At 44.7% G+C, this 19,889-nt stretch overlaps 1 protein-coding gene across 3 annotated transcripts in view; it reads right to left on the reverse strand.

The window, feature by feature from the left end:
- PLS3 (plastin 3) overlaps nt 1-19,575 on the reverse strand; it is a 228,319-nt gene extending 208,744 nt beyond the window's left edge. For 2 of the 3 annotated variants that reach the window (XM_029606503.1, XM_029606506.1), the window contains exon 1: nt 19,447-19,575. The gene's annotated coding sequence lies outside the window, so the exon portion shown is untranslated. The remainder of the gene's footprint in view (nt 1-19,446) is intronic. The other variant, XM_029606505.1, reaches the window with a different exon arrangement.
- Between the last annotated feature and the right edge of the window lie 314 nt (nt 19,576-19,889).

A 19,889-nucleotide genomic window follows, 5' to 3' on the forward strand; every position in this document is an offset into this window, starting at 1 on the left:
CCTCAAAAAGTTGTCAAACAAGAGACTATTTTAGCCACACTGCACGTAAATTCTTTCAGATTCAGTTTCTTTACGTGACTGTTTACTTTTCATACTTGATAATTTAAGTCAGGCTAGTTTCCCTCAGGGATTACACCAGATTTTTTTTTTTTTTTGTTTTGCATATTGTTTAGAAAGGAACCTATAAGCACAAACGTTCAAGAATGATCCCTGTGAGCCTGGTAATGAGGGCTGGAAGAGAATTTATCATATACTATGGGTCAAAGGTAATCAGAGAAACATACTAATAATTTTTCAAGGACAAAATACATATTATACGATGAAGTGTGACGCTCATCAGAAGAGTGGACCCTTATTACTGTGGTGTGGTTGGCGCTGCCTAGTGAGCAAGCTCTCTAGGCTCACACCAACAATTGGCAGAAGTGCCCGGTAGGGGGACCAGCTGGAGCTTCACTTATACCAGCCACCTCCCCACAGGTTCAGCCCTTGGGTTCTGGCAGCTAACAGGTCTTAGGAGGGGCCCTAGGGCAGTCCAAAAGGTGAGAGCATTGGTCAGGGAAAGCAGCAGACAGCAGTAACGGAGAACAGGCTGAAGGTCAGGGCAGGTGGCAGACAGAACAAGGTCAGATCCAAAGCAAGGGGGTCAGGTCCAGGCAGTGATCAAAGAGGGTCCGGGTCTAGGCCAGGGTCGGAATCCAGGAAAACAGGCAACAGAGGACAATACAGACAAGAAAAGGCAAGGCTAACTGACAAGGCACAGACAAGATAGGAGCAGACAGGGAAGGCATACACGAACTAGTAACACTCACTGGAACAAGAACGCGCCAGGGGACCTGTTGCTGAGGCAAGGCGAGCAGTTTGAAGAGGCTTTAAATAGGCCTAGCGCCGGTGATGTCATCAGCGGGCGCCGCAACCCTTTCAGTCTGCTGATGTCAGGCGCACGCACACATCTAAGGAGACTGGACCAAGAGCAGTAGCGTCGGCAGCATGCTATCGAGCTTGTCGTCCTCTTGTTACCAATGGGAGAACATTGGTCTGGTGGCAATGGGGGCAGCTTGCGGGAGCGTCCCGTGAGCCACCAAATGTGACAGCAGGAGACCTAAGTTTGATTCTCAGGGTAGGTCTTCCACCACCTGGGTCAGCCAACAACCCCTGAAGACCAGATTCCAGATCTACATTACCCAGGTTTGGAAGGGAGCCACAGTTTCGTGGCCCCAGATCAAGGATTGTCGCTGTGAGAGCTGGGGGAAAACAACATAAGAAGAAGCCCTAGATAAGAAGAAGCCCTAGGCAGCTGTGAACAAAGGCTCATGGCACTTCAACCTAACCAAACCGAGTGCCAAGTGACTAGAAGCCCACAGGAGTCCAAGAGAGTCATTTCTTTAGAATGATATATCTTTTGCAGGATAATGAGAGTTCCTCTAGATTAGCAGAAATAAAGCTCAAACAATATGTATGAAAATGAATCCAAATATATTGCCTAGTTTTGTGACTTGAGAACTATGCTCCTGTCATCGGGTCAAAACAAAAAGTTATTTTCTTAGCATTAGCTGAAAATCTTCAGATTATGGGGCAAGCGGTCTTCTGCTTTTATTTTAGCATAGTCTAAAGGGGGGATTTTGGTCGGACTAACAATAATATGATGCTTAATTCCATTATTTAAAATGTGAAAGGTGAAAAAATAAAACGTTATACATTGGGACAGGCAGAAAGCGCTATAAAAAGTTGGCACTCCAAGTTGTTTCGAGCAGAAAGGAATGCATCTCAAGTGAAAGATCATTTTACAAAAACCACAGATATTGCAACACACTACAAAATAAGTCTGCCGTCAACCAACAGGAGGACTATTTTGTAAGAGCAAGGGGGGGGGAGCTTTATTGGCAAAGTGGGGGCTTTAAAAACTTGAATGCAAAAAGAGCACATTAAAATATTTTTTTGCCAAGTCTAAGAAACAAAATGCAGACTCCATATTTGCTAGTTCTTTTCTTATGGTTTTAAAATGCTACAAACCTTAACCAAGTGCAGATTTCTTTAAAATGACTACAGTACACAAAGAGATAAATTTAAACTTGGTTAATGCAAAAGCTGAAACTTCTGCTCTAATAATATCACTCTTCATTATGCAGTTTCCCTTTCCTTCCACCCTCTCAAAAGTTAGCTGTTAATTAAAATAACTACAATAATACAGAGTACTGGTTAAAAAGTCAAGTTCTTTAACGGAACAGAAATGTATTTCTAGGACTTAAGTCTTTTGTATTATGCCACAAGCTGAAATCTTTGATAAACAGCTTATAGGCTACCAAATATTTAAAAAAAAAAAAAAAAAAAAAGTTCAAGGAAGCAAAAAAAAAAAATGTAAGAAGCAAAGCAATCAAAACCATCTTTGCTACTAGCTAAGAATCTCATAGCTGTCATAAAAAAAAACAAAAAACCCCACAAAACAGTGAGTCCACAAAATCCATGAGGAAAGAGGAGGATGCGCGTGACTAAATAACTCCCAATCGACTTCTGTTTCTCACCCTGGATGTAGCACATGAAATATTGCCCAATAAATCAAGTCAAGCCTATATACAGCAATATACTTCTAAAGAAGAAATGGAATATGACCTCAAATAAGAACATAAAATATGAACCACAGGGAGGGAACAAGATGGCATTGAGTTGAACAGTCACAGAGGAAAGAACTCTGCAGTTCACTTTAATTCCCTGTGTTTTACCTTTATTTCCAAATGGTCAGGAAAAGGAAACCAAAGGCCCCACTAATTGAAGTTGCCAACCACTGCTATGGAACCCTTGGATTCATGGGTTTACTCCTTGGCCGACCATCCATCTGGGGTAGCTCTAGGATGGAGGCTGGGATTAAAAGAGCTGGCGTCCTCTCAGAGCCATGACACGTGTCCTTCGGCCACCCTTGCCTGGGGGCTTCCATTGCCTGGAAATGCAGTTGTATTGTCCTCTGAGCTAGACAAAGACGTGGATGTGAACGGAGGCCTGGTCTCTAGGAATTCAGCTGGGGGAGTGAGGGGAGGTCTGGAGAGCTGCTTCCTATTTTAGGAGCAGCTTGGTTTGTGTTCTCCATTTTCCACTTCTGCAAGTGACGAGGAAAGTGGCGCATTGAAAATAGCGACTCAATCAGGAAAAGGTTTGTTGAAATTCTGTCTGGTAAGCCCCACTTTTGCCTTACCGAAGAAAAATGGAGTCTGACTGTCAATCAGGTGTCTGTGGAAAATCTTGCTAAAACTCCTACAAGTGTTTTAATTGTATTGTATTTTTAAATCTGTGGTAAACGGCCTTGGGCAGCTATATTAGTCTGACTGGTGCAGGATATAAGTAATAAATGAAATGACTCAAGGGGATGATTTACGGGATACGTCAAAGAGTCAGTATATTTCTGGATTTGTCTACATCAACTCAGGTTACAAGGAAAGTTTTTTGGGACCTAGAGAATCAGGTTTTGGAAATGGAAATATTTATTTCCTAATGTTACTTCAAATTGTGACCTTTCGTTCTAGAGTTTCCTTTACATTAAAAAAAAAAAAAAAAACCAAACAACTTGCTACTTGTACATTTATACTTTTGATATATTTTAGTTTTTCTGTCTCTCTCTCTTTTCTAGGGTACAGGGCCAGATTTAAGATTTGGGTGCCTATGGGCAGAATGCCATGGCAGTGCCCTTTTGAAATTGTGCCAGCTCATGGTGCTAAAGCAAGCAGAATTAGGCTCTTCCATGACCTGGATATTTGGCAACTTCAAAATGTGGTACCCTAGGCAGTTGCCTATGCCTAAGGTCAGGCCTGCTAAGGTATACTGTACATATTTAGGCCCTTAAGTCACTCATAAGACTTTTGGTGCATGTTTTGTACCATTTTGGTAGACATTCCCTGGATTGTTTTTTCTTCTTTCTATATTCTCTCAGAGATATGACCAACGGTCCATCAAGTCTAGCATTCTGCCTCTGACAGCGGTCAATTCAGGTCACTTGGAAGTACTCAGCCAATCCTGAAGGGGAGAGCCATTCCTAGTTGCTTACGCCAAGGATAAAGTAGCAGCAATCCTCCACAGGCTTCAAGATCAACACATCAGGGATTGCTGGAGGTTCCCTCACTACGATCTGCTCGATTATCAGAGATCCATGAAAGAGCTTTCATAGTGGCAGGTCCTGCCCTGTGGAACTCATTACAGACACGCTGCAAATGATTACTTGTACGCAATTGTTTAAGTGACAGCTGAAGACGCAAGCCTTTGAATGCCAGGATTAGAACGTTTTGTTTACTTAACTGGCGGAGTTTCTCTTTCACTGTTGTTTAATGTTCATGTAGGCCATGTGTGTTTTTATTTAAAATGTCTGATTTATGGTTCATTTGTTTTTCAGATTATGAATGGTTTTTGGTACTCCCCACTTTGAACATTGGCTAGGTCAAGTTAAAAAAAAAAAAAAATGTAAATAAGTCACATGGCTGTGGATGGACTGGTCTTCCAGAAACTTGTTTAAACCCAGTTATATTGCTAGTCTGATCAATCTTATATAGCAACAGATTCCACAGCTCAATTGTAAGTTGACAAAAAATACTTCCTTAAAATTTGTTTTAAATCTGTTACCAATTCATTTCATGCTAATAAAAGGAGAACTACAGATATGAGACTGAAATACTGGAAGAAGATAAAGGGGGACTGTGTCGAGAGCAACAAGAAAAACCTGAAATGCTAATCAAATATGTTCGATCAGAATTTGACAAAAATGACTGCAATTGCTGGCAAGGGTACATATGATAGTGGGTTAGACCAGTATTTCCCTTCCGAACTGATCAGATGTGCCATGGGAAAGGCACCACTGCCTGATGCTCAGATCCAGATCAGCACCTGGGGTTTGCTCATAGCACCTCACAACAATCACCTCCAGCAGTGGCTGAAACGTATGGGAGTTCCTTCATGACAGCATGCACCTTCCTTCCTACAGCACGAGTTCTGGGGTATAGTAATTAATAGGCAGCTGTAGGGCATGGATAGCCAAACCCTGCTTTGTTAGACACACAGCACCTCCTCATCTTCCCTATCCTGAGCTGCATCCTATGAGTCCTTCCAGCCTCAGTCTTATACCTAGGCTAAGTGAGATGAAAAGAGCATGGATTGAGCACTGGGAGCAGGCAGCCAGCCACCCCGCACCTCACCAACTTCTCCTGCATTTGTATATAGAGGGAAGTGGCTCATTGCAACAAGATCAGGTACGTGCCTCTGCCCCCTCTCTTCCTTTGTTATAAAATTTCAAAGAGACTGATGGGGTTTTCAGTGCTTCCTTAGCTCTAATTTTGCCTGCACCATGGAAGCTGGTGTGCCACACCTTTTGTTTAATGTAAGTGTGTCTTGGGCTTGAAAAATTGGGAAACACTGATAGGCTGATGCAGTAAAACATGCGTTCAAAACGGGTGCTCATAATTGAGCATCTGCTGTCTTAAACTTGCACGTAGCCACTATCCCTGGGTACTCGATGCAGTATTTAAAATGAGAGACTGCATAAAAAAGGGCAAGCTAAGGGAGAATTGTGCATCTCTAGCTCTCACAAGTTTACTGCATTGGGCACCCACAATCGGAATGGGCGCTCAATATGAGCGTCCATTTCTTCAGACCTGAAGCCATGGAAAAGTCACCACTACATGAAGCTTAGATCCAAACCAGCAGTTGGCCTGACCAAAAGCTTCCCCCTACCCCCCCCCCCCCCCCAAGATCTGATGCGATGGGCCAAGTGGTCAAGGTCAGACCAGGGATCATCTACCTTAAATGGTGTATTTGGAAGGTCCAAGTGCTTGTCAGACCCCAAATCCCCCCCTCCAGCTTAGGAACCCTGCCAGAGACCCTCCTCCAGCACAGCTGCTCCCAATTGGTCCTTTTCACCGACACTTACTTACTTATTTTATTTAAAAGTACTTAATAGCCACCCCTCTAATAGTTTGGGGCGGGGTACAGAGAAACACATAATTAAGACCACCAATACAATAAAAACAAAATTGTCTACAATAGATGATAAACAGACATCCTACCAGTTTGTCATCAATTAACCAGAACATAGGGAAATTCTTGCTGAAAGAGATGCATCTTTAGTAGTATTTTAAACAGCTTTGGGTTTTTAAAGTTAGCCGAATGTTATTCGGAAGAGACTTCCAGAAGTTTGGTCCAAAGATAGAAAAGGATCGATCCCTAGTTACAGCGAGACGGGCAACTTTTAGAGAGGGAGAGGGAATGTCTAAGAGGTATTGGCTAGAGGAACGAAAAGTATGGGTAGGAGTATGAATACGCAGAGTACGCAAACCATGGTGAAGTGACATTGCAAAGAAGATTATGAATAAATTACAGCAGCTTTGTATTGAATGCGGTAGTGAATAGGAAGGCAGTATAATGATTTAAGCACTGGCGTTATATGGTCACGAATTGGGAGTCCCAGGGAGTAAGCAAGCAGCAGAGTTTTGTATGACCTGCAGTGGATGTAATGTTGAGTTGGGCAAACCGAAAAACAATGAATTACAATAATTGAGACCTGATAAAATAAGAAATTGTAATACAGTACAAAAATTGACAAGTTCCAATAATGGCTTAAGGTGTCTAAGTAATTTTAACTTGAAAAAAAGAGGTTTTGAATACTGATTGTATGTGTGGTTGTGAATCAAAACACCCAAATTATGGGCTTTTTGAGAGAAATGAATCTCAGAACCATTTTGACTAAGTAATGGTGGATTGAGGTAGGAAGCAGGTTGTCTAAGAGATAAGACTTTAGTTTTTATTACATTAAGGAATAGGTTATTCTTGTTAAGCCAGTCTTGTATCATGAAAAGACAATGAGAGAAAAACTGATGTGTCATGCCAAGAAGATTTCAGAGGAAAAGAAAATTGAATGTCATCAGCATAAAGCTTAAATGACATTCCGAGGTAACCAAGAATGCAACATAATGGAGTAAGATAAAGATTGAATAAGATCGAAGAAAGGGCTGAACCCCGAGGAACACCAGACTGTATGTGGTGCCATGAAGAGGTAGAAGAGTAAATTCTGATCTGGTACGCTCGACTGGATAAATAAGAGAACCAGCTGAGAGCCATGCCACCCCGCTAATGTCCCTCAGTCATATCAAAATGCAATGATCAAGCCTGTGGAAAGCGGCACCAATATCCAGCCACACAAGTAACCTGTACCTGAATTAAATCCTCGATGGAAAATATCAAGTAATGAAATAAGCAAAGTTTCAGTGTTATATGCCTTACGGAAGCCAAAATGATGTTGATTTAATAAAGAATGATCTTCTAGAAACTGTATCAAGTAAACTACCCAGAGTGTACTATATCCCTCATGTGATAACATCCAAATACAATACTCATAGAGGTAGATACATATTATCAAAATTACTATCATAATTTCTAAAAATATTTTTTTTTAGAATTCAGACTAATTATTTCATATCAAATTATTCTAATACAAAATACTTTTTATTAATCAGTATATATTACTATGTTTTCAATACAAAATTTGTATATAATCAATATATGTTACTAAATATATATTGAATCATAATCTTAAATCATACTATCACACTAATACAGAAGATATAAATATTTTATAAACATTTTATTTTTCACATATCAAATCACTCATACAACACACCACCATACAACCACCACTCAAAATATCATTAAAATGATAATAAAAATCCCCCACTAATATTCTGTGCAAAAGACTGTATTTACCATTTTACCAGTTTGTAAGGGTTTTCTGCCCAGTTTAAGGATACTCTGCCCATCTGGGAACTCCACTCGGCCAAGCCCTGCAAGGTGGAGGTTTCCCTGGCCCTGGATCAGAGATTCATGCAGAGATAGAGGAGAAAGACTAAGAAAAAGAGAGACATATTGCGGTGCAGAGGATTTTGTTATTTCTGCCCAACAGTAAAGATTTTGTTTGGGGACATATTCTCCCCCAGGGACAATGTGCCAGATATGTATCCAAGCCACCCCTAGCACTCCAAGCCCTGAAAGAGACACACTTCGCCCCCATAGTAAAAGGATCCAAGACAGCTAGCCTAAGGTTCCAGCCCCTAAGAGAAAGTAAAATTCTTTTATGGTCCCAATGGGGCATAACCCACTCCTGAAGGGGGGTTTACATAATTTTTTTTTAAACACTATTTTAAATGTGAAATATTCCTTCATCTAAATATCCCTTCTTTATTCAGACCATTTCCAAGACAATGTCACCCTCTACCAGTGTCTTTTACTTATCTTTCCTTTTCCCCAGATAATTGATTTTTGCTGCTGTTACGTAACTGCCAAAAAAAACAAACAAACCTAAAACATTGACCCACCCCTGCCTATTGGTCCTATCAATGCTTCTACGGATATAATGTTTTATCCAATTTTCATTTTATTAATTGGTTTTCTTTAGGGCTGCCAACTGCCCAGTTTTGGACCAGAAAGCCAGGTTTTCACCTGTGCTGTACAGTCAGTAATACTGACCAGACACTGAAAATCTGGATTTTGCCAGAGGCTCCTTCTCTTTGCACAACTTCCTGGGTTGTAGAGAAAGACAGAACCCAGAGTGGAGTTGTGTCCACACCCTCTTGCCTCCTTTCCTGTGTTCTGATTGGATGGAATGGGGAGAGGAGGCGGAGAATAGCACAGCCCTCAGTTCCCAGTGGCTCCACAGATCTCTGCAGCAATGCCCTCTGGGTCCCTGCACCTCCCTAAATGCTGGGCCAAGACATGACAGAGGGGGCTGCAGCAAGTCAGCCAGGGATACAGGAACAGAGGAGGAGACGTTGGAGAAAGAGACAGTCAAAGGGTACGGAAAGGGGAGAGAGAGAGGGGACAATGAGAAAAGGAGAGGGAAAGAAAGATAGACACATGGGGAGCAAGGGAGGCAAGAGATACAGAGGGGATATGGAAGAAAGGTCACAGGGGAGAGGCACAACAGGAGCATGAGGGGAAGGAAGAGAGAGGAGGCACAAAGGAGACAGGGTTACACAGAAAGAAAGGAGATAGAGACAGGAGGGAGAGAAAGACAAGAGCATGGAAAAGGAGGGGTCTAGAGACAGAAGTGGCAGCACAAGAGAGGAATGCATGGAGGAGGAGGAGGAGGAGGGCGTGTGTGTGTGTGTGTAAGAGCAGAGGCTGTGTGTGTTTATGGGGAAGTATGGAGGTGGGTGTCTATTAGAAAGGCTTTAGTTGTGTAGAGTGCAAAACTCCATGAGAGAGGCTGCAGTTGATGTCTTTACGAGGATAGTTGAAATAACATTTAATAAAAAAAAGTATATTGAACGGGGGTTCTTGAAAGCCAAGTAATGAGAGGCTCAACAACTGACAGTCTGTAACCTTCCCACCCGCACTCCCCCCCAAACATGAAGTTTTGTTGGGTGTCCAGTTATGATCCATGGAAAGGTTGGCCACCCTAGTTCTCTTCCAGTATGTGTAGACATCACACATACTTAATACAACATCCTGCCTCCACCCCACCTCTTACCACCAAGCTAATAATCTAAAAAACATCCATCAAAACTAGTAAGGCAGTGGTCCAAACATCCAGCCTCTTGGGGTGCTTAGAACATAACATTCACAGCTACCAGTTAGTTATCGCACCATGGTGACATCTAGTGGCCAGGCTCTGAAGCATGACAGCCTGTGGCCTATCACCTTCACTACAATAGGTTTGGGGAAAAAATGAGATTTACAAAATCATGAATGATATGGAATAAGTCAGCAGGAAGCAATCATTTACCCATTCAAATAGAAGTAATATGAAGGGGCATGCCATAAAACTTGTAGCAGATTTAAAACATTTAATAAAAGTAGAATTCCACAATTATGCTGTAGAACTTGTTGCAAAGGCTAATAGTGTAGTACAGGTGGGTTTATAAAAGGTTTGGACAAGTTCCTAGAGGACAGATTCATTAATTACTACACCAGTGTTTCCCAACCCGAATGCCATTTCACACTGGTTGGGCTTTCAGACCTATTCAGGTGTGCCATTGAAAAGTCACCACTGCCTGATGCTCAGATCCAGGGCTCTGCTCTCAGCAATTTTCAGCAACAAGACACCCCAGTGGGGACTCATTGGAAAGAAGTTCCTACACATTTAACACATGTTGTCATGCCTGCTTCTCCATCCTAGCTACAGCTCGAGCCCTGGAGTGTAGGAATTAACAGGTAGCATGCAGGGCAGGTAGCTGGGCCCCCGCTTCGTACAGGACGCACACATCTCATCTTCCCCTTCCTGATCCTCCTCCTGCGAGTTCTTTCCAGCGTCTGTCTTATCCCCAGGTTAAGTGAGTTAGGGACAGCATGCACTGAGTGCTGGATGCAGCAGTGAAGGAATTCTGACAGCAGCACACCAACTTCTCCCGCATGTGTGTAGAGAGGAAGCTGATCCACTGTAACAGGTTCATGTGTGTGCCACCTCTCTCCCTTTGTTTTAACATTTGGAAGAGAGACTGGTGAGTCTTACAGCACAGTTACTTCCCTAGCTCTTCTTTTGGTCATATAAATTTTCTGCATGTCTGCACTGCCTGGTCAGTGGAGAATGGTATACCACACAACATTTTTGTTAATGTAGTTATGCCTTAGGCATGAAAAGTTTGGAAAACATATTAGGCAAGTAAGATTTGGGGTTTGCCACCTCTTACTTCTGGATACTAATCAGGTGAGCCCCACAGGGATCTTCTGGGTGCTACCAGTTGATCTGGATTGGCCACTCTCAGAGATAGGATACTGGGATCAACAGACCTCTAATCTGAACAGGCATGACACTTCTAATGTTCTCAATCACACAATGTTCTTACATAGATGGGGAAAAGCAGCAAGAAGTTTAAAATTGGAGGAAAATCACCAGGTAATTGCAAAACGAAGGTTCATGGTGCTATAGCCCCAAAGTCTGTTCCAACTAAGCTGGAAGCAGAAAAGTAGAAGAAACAACCAGGCCATTAAAACCAAATGACAGTGGAAAAAGGAAGAACTGATTCAGGAACACATTTACACTAGGATACTGTAATACCTGGGTCCTAAACCACAGACCTTCAGCAGCCACATATCAACACACACTTTAGACAAGAGATGTGATGACAAACCTCTCCACCAGTACCATCCATGATCTCACATTAACAACTAAGGGCAGCTACCTCACTTCCTCCATCCTGAAACTCCAAAAGGGATCAGTGCTTGTGATCACCAGTGCTAAAACTACAATCCAGCCAATTCTAAAGTCACCATTACTCCTAATATCCATCTATTAAGGACACAGTTTTCTTCTACTTTATATTCATAGCTCAAGTCTTGTATGTGATTGGGGGGGTGGGGGAGGGCAGGGGATTTAAATGAACCATAATTCTTTTCATTTTAAGATCTTCAGAGTCTGCTTTACACAGCCCACACTCACTTGTTAACCTCTGCTGAAGCCTCCCCCCCCCCCCCCCCACTCTGTAGTCCTTGTGGGGTTGGGAGCCACCCAGGGAGGATTCTTCTGAAGTGGTTTATCCCAGCAGGCTCGCTGTTGCTAGAATACATCCTGAATCAGATTTAAGTTGGAAGCCTGCATGGCAGTTTGCATGCACCATTTTTTGCCCAAGGTTTTAAAATGTCTTGCAATTTCAGGAAAGGTAATTATTTTCTGTGGAATATATTGCATCATGGAAGCAAACAAAAAAAAAAAATAGAGAACACAGAAAATCTTGCAGAACTTTTGCTTCAAAGTGCTCCAGGCTGAAGTTCCACAGGGTTTTCTGCTAGTTTCTACTCGAACAATTTTCCTGTAGAATTTTAAATTATTCCATTTTTTAATTTAACAGACTGTTCCCAAATTCGTTTCCTTTTAACACCTCCCTATCTCCCAGCCTCACCCATCACAGCTCATGATATTCAGACAACTTTTTTCTAGTGTTTATTCTGGAGGAGACGGAGGTCTGGAGTCTGATGTGATCAACTTGTCAAAGAAAACTGTAGCAAAAAACACTTTATAAAAAAAAAAAAAAAAGTGCCAGAAAACTGATCCTGGAAACTTCAGACTCCAAATCTCTAAAGCGTTACTGCATCAGACACTGAGGCCAGCATTAAACTAACAGATTTTTAAGCATGAGCTGCTTAGCAAAAATCACTTCACTAACTCAGGTACAAAAACTTAGATTGTAAGCCCTCTGGGGGTAGAGAAATACAGTACCTGAATGTAAACCGGTGTGATATCTCAATTGAGATCGAATGTCGGTATATAAAAATAATAAATAAAATAAATAAACTCACTCAGTCTTTAATAGAATAGAGAAACCCAGCACAGTAACTGGTTACCAAAGGGAAAAAAAAAAAACCCAACCCCAGACCCCTACCTGCTAAGAAGGTAGTATTCCGGCTCTCTCTGGTTAGCGGGGAGTTGCTGTTGCCAGCCAGGTCAGTTTCTGAAACTCTATACCGCACCAGCTCTAGCCAGGCCTGCAAGCTGTATTTACTCAGCTTCTTAAATCCGAGTATTCCCTATTCACTTGGTCCACATACTCGTTACAATCTACAAAGCATTTTTCCTTTAGATACAAAAAGGGGGGGGGGGGGGGCGAGAGGAAAAAATGCCTTATATAAACAGGTCCCTAAATGACCCCAGCTAAAACGCTTAGAAGAGCAACGAAACAACAGTAAGGGGTGGGAGCGCGACGCCCCCAGCGTCCAGTGAGCAGGAGGGGGGCAGGGCTCCCGTATCCCAAGCCCCGGCCCAGGGCAAAGAGGAAGCAAACGTGGAGCGGCAGCCTCAGCCCAGCGATGCATGTGGTAGGGGGCAAGACTGAGAGCGCGCGCACACAAAACGATAGCCGAGGAGGCAGCCGGGGAAAGCTGGGTTCCGGTTCTGCAACGCGAAACCCGAGGAACCCAAGACGAACAGGACTGGGGCACAATAAATACTCTCCCTTAAATGCAGTCATCAAGATGCATACTTGTATGCTCCCTACTTTCCCAAATAGTTAAGTAATTAAAACGTATAAAGCTTTTATTGCATTCCTAGTTAACTCTTCTCACCACTTTTCTGAGGATAATTAAAAAAAAAAAAAAAAAAGTTATTTATGCTCGTTTTTAACCGCATCTACTATTTTAAGGCTGAGCAGGTAAAAGAACACTGAGGGGTGCATGCAAAATACAGGCCGATGCAATATCCTGCGCTGAGCCTAGCACACAGGTCAACGAGCGCTTGGACACGCATCCATAATCCCTTATGCAATAAGGGGATTTACGCATCCAAAACACGCATAGCTAATAGCGCTCGTCACATGTAAATGGGCTGTTAGCTATTACCCACTTATGTAAAAAATAAATGTGCACCCAACACGCCTGTTTTTATTCTCAAAAATTGTCTGACCCAGAGCAGACATTAAGTCTTGAGGAGCTCCTAAAGTTAACAGAAAAGCAGTAATTAGTGATTTTCTGTAGGTCCTCCCACTTAATATCGTGGCAATATTAAGTCGGAGGAACAGATAAAAGTAGTAAGGTAAAAAATAAATAAATAAACAAACAAACATGTCTTGCCAGCAGTCAGGTTAGGAACATGGGCTCTCAATTAACGAGCATCCATTTTTCTAACCCATGGCTGGGCTCAAAATTGAGCGTCCATTTTCCTAACTTGCACACAGCCACTTCTCCTGGACGCCCAATGCCGGGGGAGGCGCTAGGGATGCACAGTTTCCCCTACTGCTTCCTTTTTAAGGCAGCGCTCATTTGCCTACCGCATGGTGAGCCCGATGGGCGTGCATTAAGAAAGCGAGCGCCCAGTTTGGATGCAGTTTTAAAACGTCTGTATTGCTTCGGCCTGTTAGTGCGATCAGCCTAGCACACAGCCTGACACGCATGTTGGACGTGCTAGAATGAATCCAGATGCAGTAATGGGATTAGCAAGTCCAAACAAGAGCGTAGCTAATAGTGCTCATCACATGTAAACGCCATGTAGATATGGCTGTTAGCTATTACCCCCGATGCAAAATAAAAATCACCGTGCACCCACCACGCATGTTTTAACACGGAAAATTTAATGCCAGCTCGTGAGCCGGAGTTAAGTCTTGCCGAGCATCAAGGGTTCAACTAAAAAAACAAAACAAAAAATACTGCTTTCCTGTGGTTCCTCCTATTTAGTATCGTGACGATACTAATTAGGAGGAACCACAGAAAGCAGCATCATGAAAAAATTAAAAGGCTTGACGGAAAAAAATAAATTTTGGGGCCCACAATATATACGCTCCAGGCTGTGTATATCGAACGTGTGTATTGTGCCTGTAAGTTAGCTCCTGCGGGATAAAACGAATGCTCCTATTGAGCGTCGGGTTTCGTAACCTGCACACAGCACATGTTTCCGGGGCACCCGATGCCAAGGAGGTGCAATTTAGTTCTAGTGCATCCTTTTTAGCATGGCAGCTCATTTGAGTATTGCATCGGACACCCAGGAGAGGTAGATGTGCTTGTGTTGATAAAAAAAAAAAAAAAGACAGGCGCCCGGTTTGGACGCACGTTTTTTCGCGCGTGTATCGGCCCCTGAGAGTTTTGCCCATGTCCCGTGGTCATGCTGGGTCCCTCCCATCCCAATCTTTCAAATGTCTGGATGAAGGGAGACCACCTGACCCCCCTTCTCCCTCCCCCCTGATGAAGAGGGGAGGAGGCTTAATATGACTGAATTCTGGTATTTCTAAACCCCTTTTAAACAACACAAATACTTTGCTTAACCTCTAAAGGTCTAATAACAGGACCCTGGGGGCTTTGGCCATGTTTGATGGTCATAATTTTCACCCCTCCCCCCAATGATGTCTCAGATATCTGGATTGAGGAGAACCCCAGACCGCTTCTCCCTGCTTTTAACCAGGAGGCGAGGGGGCCTTAATATAACAGGATTCTGATACCTCTAAAACCCGTGCATCTTAGGGAGACATGCAAGACCTTTATTGGTGCCAAGCGATTTCTTAGTTTAGTGCATTGTCTGGGAGGAGACATGGATTAGCCCAGATGATGTCCAATGTCCAGTCTCAGCTTAGTAAGAGATCAAGGAACAAACCAAGAGAAAAATGTACAATTAACCATAAAAATAGACTCCTTTGGAGACAGTAGCCGAGATTTCCCCCATTTCTTTTATATGGCAGGATCTGAGGGTCCTAGCCCCTCAGGCAATGGAATGTGTATTCCCCTGTGAGGAGTCTCATATGCCTCCTGGGGTCCCACTGCATTCTGATCTTCCCTTACAAAAAGGGGGTTCGACCATTCTGGGCAGAAGGTGGAGGGTGCCGCCTCACGGAGGGATGTTTCGCAGCAGAATCTCTTTTCCTGCCTGAGGGAAACAGTAGTTTGCAGTTCTCGGCCTGGGTCATTTCCCCCCCACTTCCACTGCCATTTTCTGTGTTATGACTCCCTTGATTCAACCACCACTCTAGGGCGGGGAACCGAGGGGGGGGGGGGGGGGAAGAAACGCGCCCTTCTGTGCCACTGCCCTCTCCCTCCTCTAGGTTCTGAAGCACCTTTGGAGGATGAGGCAGCCTTCGGAGTTTTCATCCCTCTACCTGCTTCAGCTTTTCCGGAAGTTACCAAACGGTACTCCTTTCTTCCAGTAGTGTTCTGAAATTTCTCCATGGCATGCAGCTGCTGCTAACTTCTGAAGTCGGCGGAACCGCTCCCGAGGAACCTCATTGCTCCGAACTTCTCCTGGACATCCCTGCAGCTACACCATTCTGAGCCCCAGAAGTGTGTCACAGAGTCGCACCACTCTTTCAGGGCTCAGAAGCCCAAGAGACCGGGGGGGGGGGGGGGAGGCAGGATGGGTGTTCTCACCTTAGGGCACCATCATTGGGTGTGCCCAGATTTATGGCAGCAAAGGCGCCTCTCCTCGCTGGTGGCATAATACACCTTGCAGAGGCAGCCGCCCAGGTACTAAATCTGGATCACCACCTTACCCTCTGCTGTGCCTCAGGCAACCGGATAACGAAGGATTCGAGGTGCCGCAGTCTTGCATCCTTGTACCTCAGCAGATCGCAAAAACTTCTGAGATCACCTTCTCTAGAACTCTTAGGTGCGGCAGCTAAATATCACCATTTCCTGGCTCTTTCAGAGGTCTGTGCTGTGCCCCCTATCCTTATGTCCTTAGAGGCCGTGGTTGGATGCGCGACCACAACCCCTTATTGCTGGAAGGGGTTTAGCGCGTCCGAATCGCACATCCAACCCCCCCCCCCCCCCCGCAGAATAGCGCCCATCACATGCAAATGCATGTTGATGAGACTATTAACTAGTACCACGAATAACAAAAAAAAACAAAAACTAGTGTGCCTGACACATTTTAATGCTCAAAAATTAACGCCAGTCCAGAACTGGCATTAAGTTTTGAGGCACCCCATGCCACGCTCAGAAGAGCAAAAAATGCAGTTTTTTTTGTGATTCCTTCTACTTAATATTGTTGCGATACTAAACAGGAGGAATTATAGAAAGTTGCAACAACAAAAAAAAACAAACTTGACAGTGGTCAGGTTAGGAAAAGGGAAGCTCAATTTACAAGCGTCCATTTTCCTAACCTGTGGCATCTCTTTTAGCTCGCCACCTCATTAGAATATCAGATCAAGCGCCCAAGAGAGGGGATGTGCGTGCATTCAAAAAACGTGTGTCCAGGTTGGACGCAAGTTTTTTGCGTGCATGATACTGCATCTGCCCCCTAGTGCCTTATTAACCAGGGCCATTGAAGCAAGTAGTACAGCAGCCTCCCTGCTTGTCTTTGGGGGCCTAAGTATTCCTTTGGGGCCTATCAGTTAACCACAGCGGAGGCATACTGATGGATGTTGTGCTCTGGCAGCATATGACAGGAAAGCATACGCTGCAGGCCTACGCCTCTGCTGCTGTTTAGGTTCTCTCTATGTTGGCCAGAAGGGACTTGTCTGGTTCTTGCTGATGGATTTTTGCCAAACTTTTTTTTTTATTTCTTTCTGGTTTCCTCTTCCCTTCTCGCCACTAGGCAGGGTTACAGTTCCTCTCCTCAGGGTGGCACTATCCTCAGATGAAACATTACTTCCTTGACAGGCTCCGACGGAGCGCACTGTAGCCTGCTCTTGGACGTGCGTTTTCCCTTACCCAGTAAGGGGAGGAAAACGCGCGTCCAACCCGCGGCACCTAATAGCGCCCACAACATGCAAATGCATGTTGATGGCCCTATTAGGTATTCACGTGTGATTCACTAAGTAAAATGTGCGGCCAAGCCGCACATTTTGCTTTCAGAAATTAGCGCCTACCCAGAGGTAGGCGCTAATTTCTTCTGGCACCGGGAAAGTGCACAGAAAAGCAGTAAAAACTGCTTTTCTGTGCACCCTACGACTTAATATCATGGCGATATTAAGTCAGAGGTCCCGAAGAGTAAAAAAATGTTTAAAAAAAAAAAATTTGAATTCGGCCCGTGGCAGTCAGGCCGAAAACCGGATGCTCAATTTTGCCGGCGTCTGGTTTCCGAGCCCGTGGCTGTCAGTGGGCTCGAGAACCGACGCCAGCAAAATTGAGCGTCAGCTGTCAAACCCGCTGACAGCCGCCGCTCCTGTCAAAAAGGAGACGCTAGGGACGCACTTGTGTCCCTAGCGTTTTTACCGCCGGGGCTAATTTAAATACTGAATCGCGCGCACCGGCGAGTGGCCGGTGCACGCGCCGGGAGAACGGGCATTCGCCCGCTCTCCTGCGGACTTTACTGTATAGGCCTGTGAGTTAGGTGTTTTCGGCCTGCCTCCTCCTCTGCTGAACCAGCACCCTGGGTGACTATGGTTCCAGGGCCTGCTCTGAAAGAAATAAAACCTCATTTGAGGTCAGAGTCACACCGGGCAGACGAATGGGAGGAAGTGTTTCGGTTGGGGGCCTGTCAGTTGCTTCAGAGGGTTTTACACCTCTGTGGTGCTCCCCCTTATTGCCACCTCATCAGGCGGTTTTATCCTGCCTTGCAGGTGGGGGAAGGAGCTGAGGAGTTTCCTTCTCTCACCTGGCAAGCATCAATTGCCGCTGTTAGCTCTGTCAGAGATGAGGCGAGGAGAGGGGCATGCGACATGGCCCTGCTTACGGTTCTTGTTCATAAGGATGGGCCGCTGCTTCCCCTTTCTTCTTCCATCTCAATTATATTATCCCTTTGGGTTGGGGGATCCGGGTAGTCCAAGGTCATCTCTGACACCCGGGTCTCTTCTTGTGTCCTCTGTTTCTTCCACTGCACCCTTTCTAAAATTAAAGAACTCCTTCTCCTTCATGGAGAAGGCCTCTCATACGGAAGGGTGCTGACATCGACCCATTCATTGACTGGGCAGTTCTCAGCTCTCTCCCACCCCCCACGCCCCCCAAGTTAACCCTCCAAATGTCAGGGCTTCCCCTCACTTCTGGAGGAGGGGAAACCTGCATGGTGTCTTCGGGGTCAGTAGGAGCTTCAATTGTTTCCACAGGCGCTCTCATGCCTGCTATCACTGGCTCCCTGGGGGGAAGGATCCAGCAAAGGGCACAGTGGGTTGCTGATGGTAGCGGAGGGAAGCTCCTGAAGGCTAGGAGTAACTGGATTGTCTCCACCCTGCAGTGTGGGTAAGGACTAGATAGTTTTCCTCCATATTGCTGACTGGGAGGAACTGAGCTATTCCCTACCTGATGGGGGGGGGGGGGAGGCACCCAGAAGTCCTTTCACCCAGGCTCTCAGCCTGCAGGGTTGTCTTCTGAAGCTTGTTGGTTCTTAGGTTTGGGTCAGATATGATCCCTGTTTTAGACCTGCATCTTACCAGTAAGGGGCCACCCCTTCACCTCTTTGTATATAAATGAGGGTGGTCCAGTATTTATTACCCCACTTTCAATTTTAAAGGGGGATTGTGGTACCCGCACTCTCTCCGATTGCTGTGCAGGGGGATTTTCCTTTTCTAGACATTGTGAAATGTGGGGGTTTAAAACACAAGTAATTATAGAAAAACGGCTAAAAATGTAAAAAAGGAGGGAAGGTAAATTCTATCACTATTAGAACAAGGAGGGAGGGGATGGGAACAGTCAGGGGTTGCTACTTCAGCTTAACAGAGTTAAAAAAAATATTAAAATGTACAAACTAATTTAAAAGAAAAAAAAATCAGTAGCTTAGAGCAAAAGAAGCAGCAACAGGACTTTTCTCCTGGCTTCCGTTCTCTAATTAGGAGCTGAGCCTCATCAGGCCAAAAAGACAAAAAAAAAACGAACTTATTTCCCCACACAAAAAAAAAACCCGTCCCGAGACCCTCCTCTTCTTCCCTTCCTGCTTAGGAAGCAAACCCCTGCAGTCCAACAGCTAACAGGGAGCCTAGGAGAGGGAGGCTGTAATATTCCGCTCCACTGATAAATTCGAAGGAAAGGGAATGAAAAGCCCGCCTTGCTTTCCTTCTGCCCCAAGCCCTACACGGCTCCTACTGCCCCAGAAGATGGGATATTAAGAGGAGGAGAAAAAGAAAAAAAAAGCTGTTTTACCTTGCGCCGCGGAGCTGCGGGAACGGTGAGCTGGCCTCGGAGGGGAAGCAGCTACAGCAGCAGGGACGGCTGTGAGGGCTGGGAAAGGGGCGGGGAAGGGAGAGGGGAGGTGCCAGAGGGCTCTTGTGGGAAAGCTAACTGCTAGGGAGATGCAAAAAAACAAAAAAAGAGCACCAAAAGAGAAGGAAGGAAGAGACTGAGCAGTGGTCTCTCTTGGCAGCCCTTGGGAGACTGCTTGAGAGAGAGAAGGTTGGAGTGGGAGAAGGCCAGGCCCTGCCCTCCCCTAGGGAAGAAGCTGGCCTGGGCTCTCAAAGTGGAATGCAGCCTTTCCAGGAGTAAAAGCTGTTCACAGTGCTGCTACACTGGCTCCTCTCTTCTGGTTGAACAAGGCAGCCTTAAAAAAAAAAACCTAGGCAAGGGAACCACGGTGAAAAGTAGAAGAG

Source organism: Rhinatrema bivittatum, chromosome 6 (genome assembly GCF_901001135.1).
Source record: "Rhinatrema bivittatum chromosome 6, aRhiBiv1.1, whole genome shotgun sequence".
Lineage (NCBI taxonomy): Eukaryota > Metazoa > Chordata > Amphibia > Gymnophiona > Rhinatrematidae > Rhinatrema > Rhinatrema bivittatum.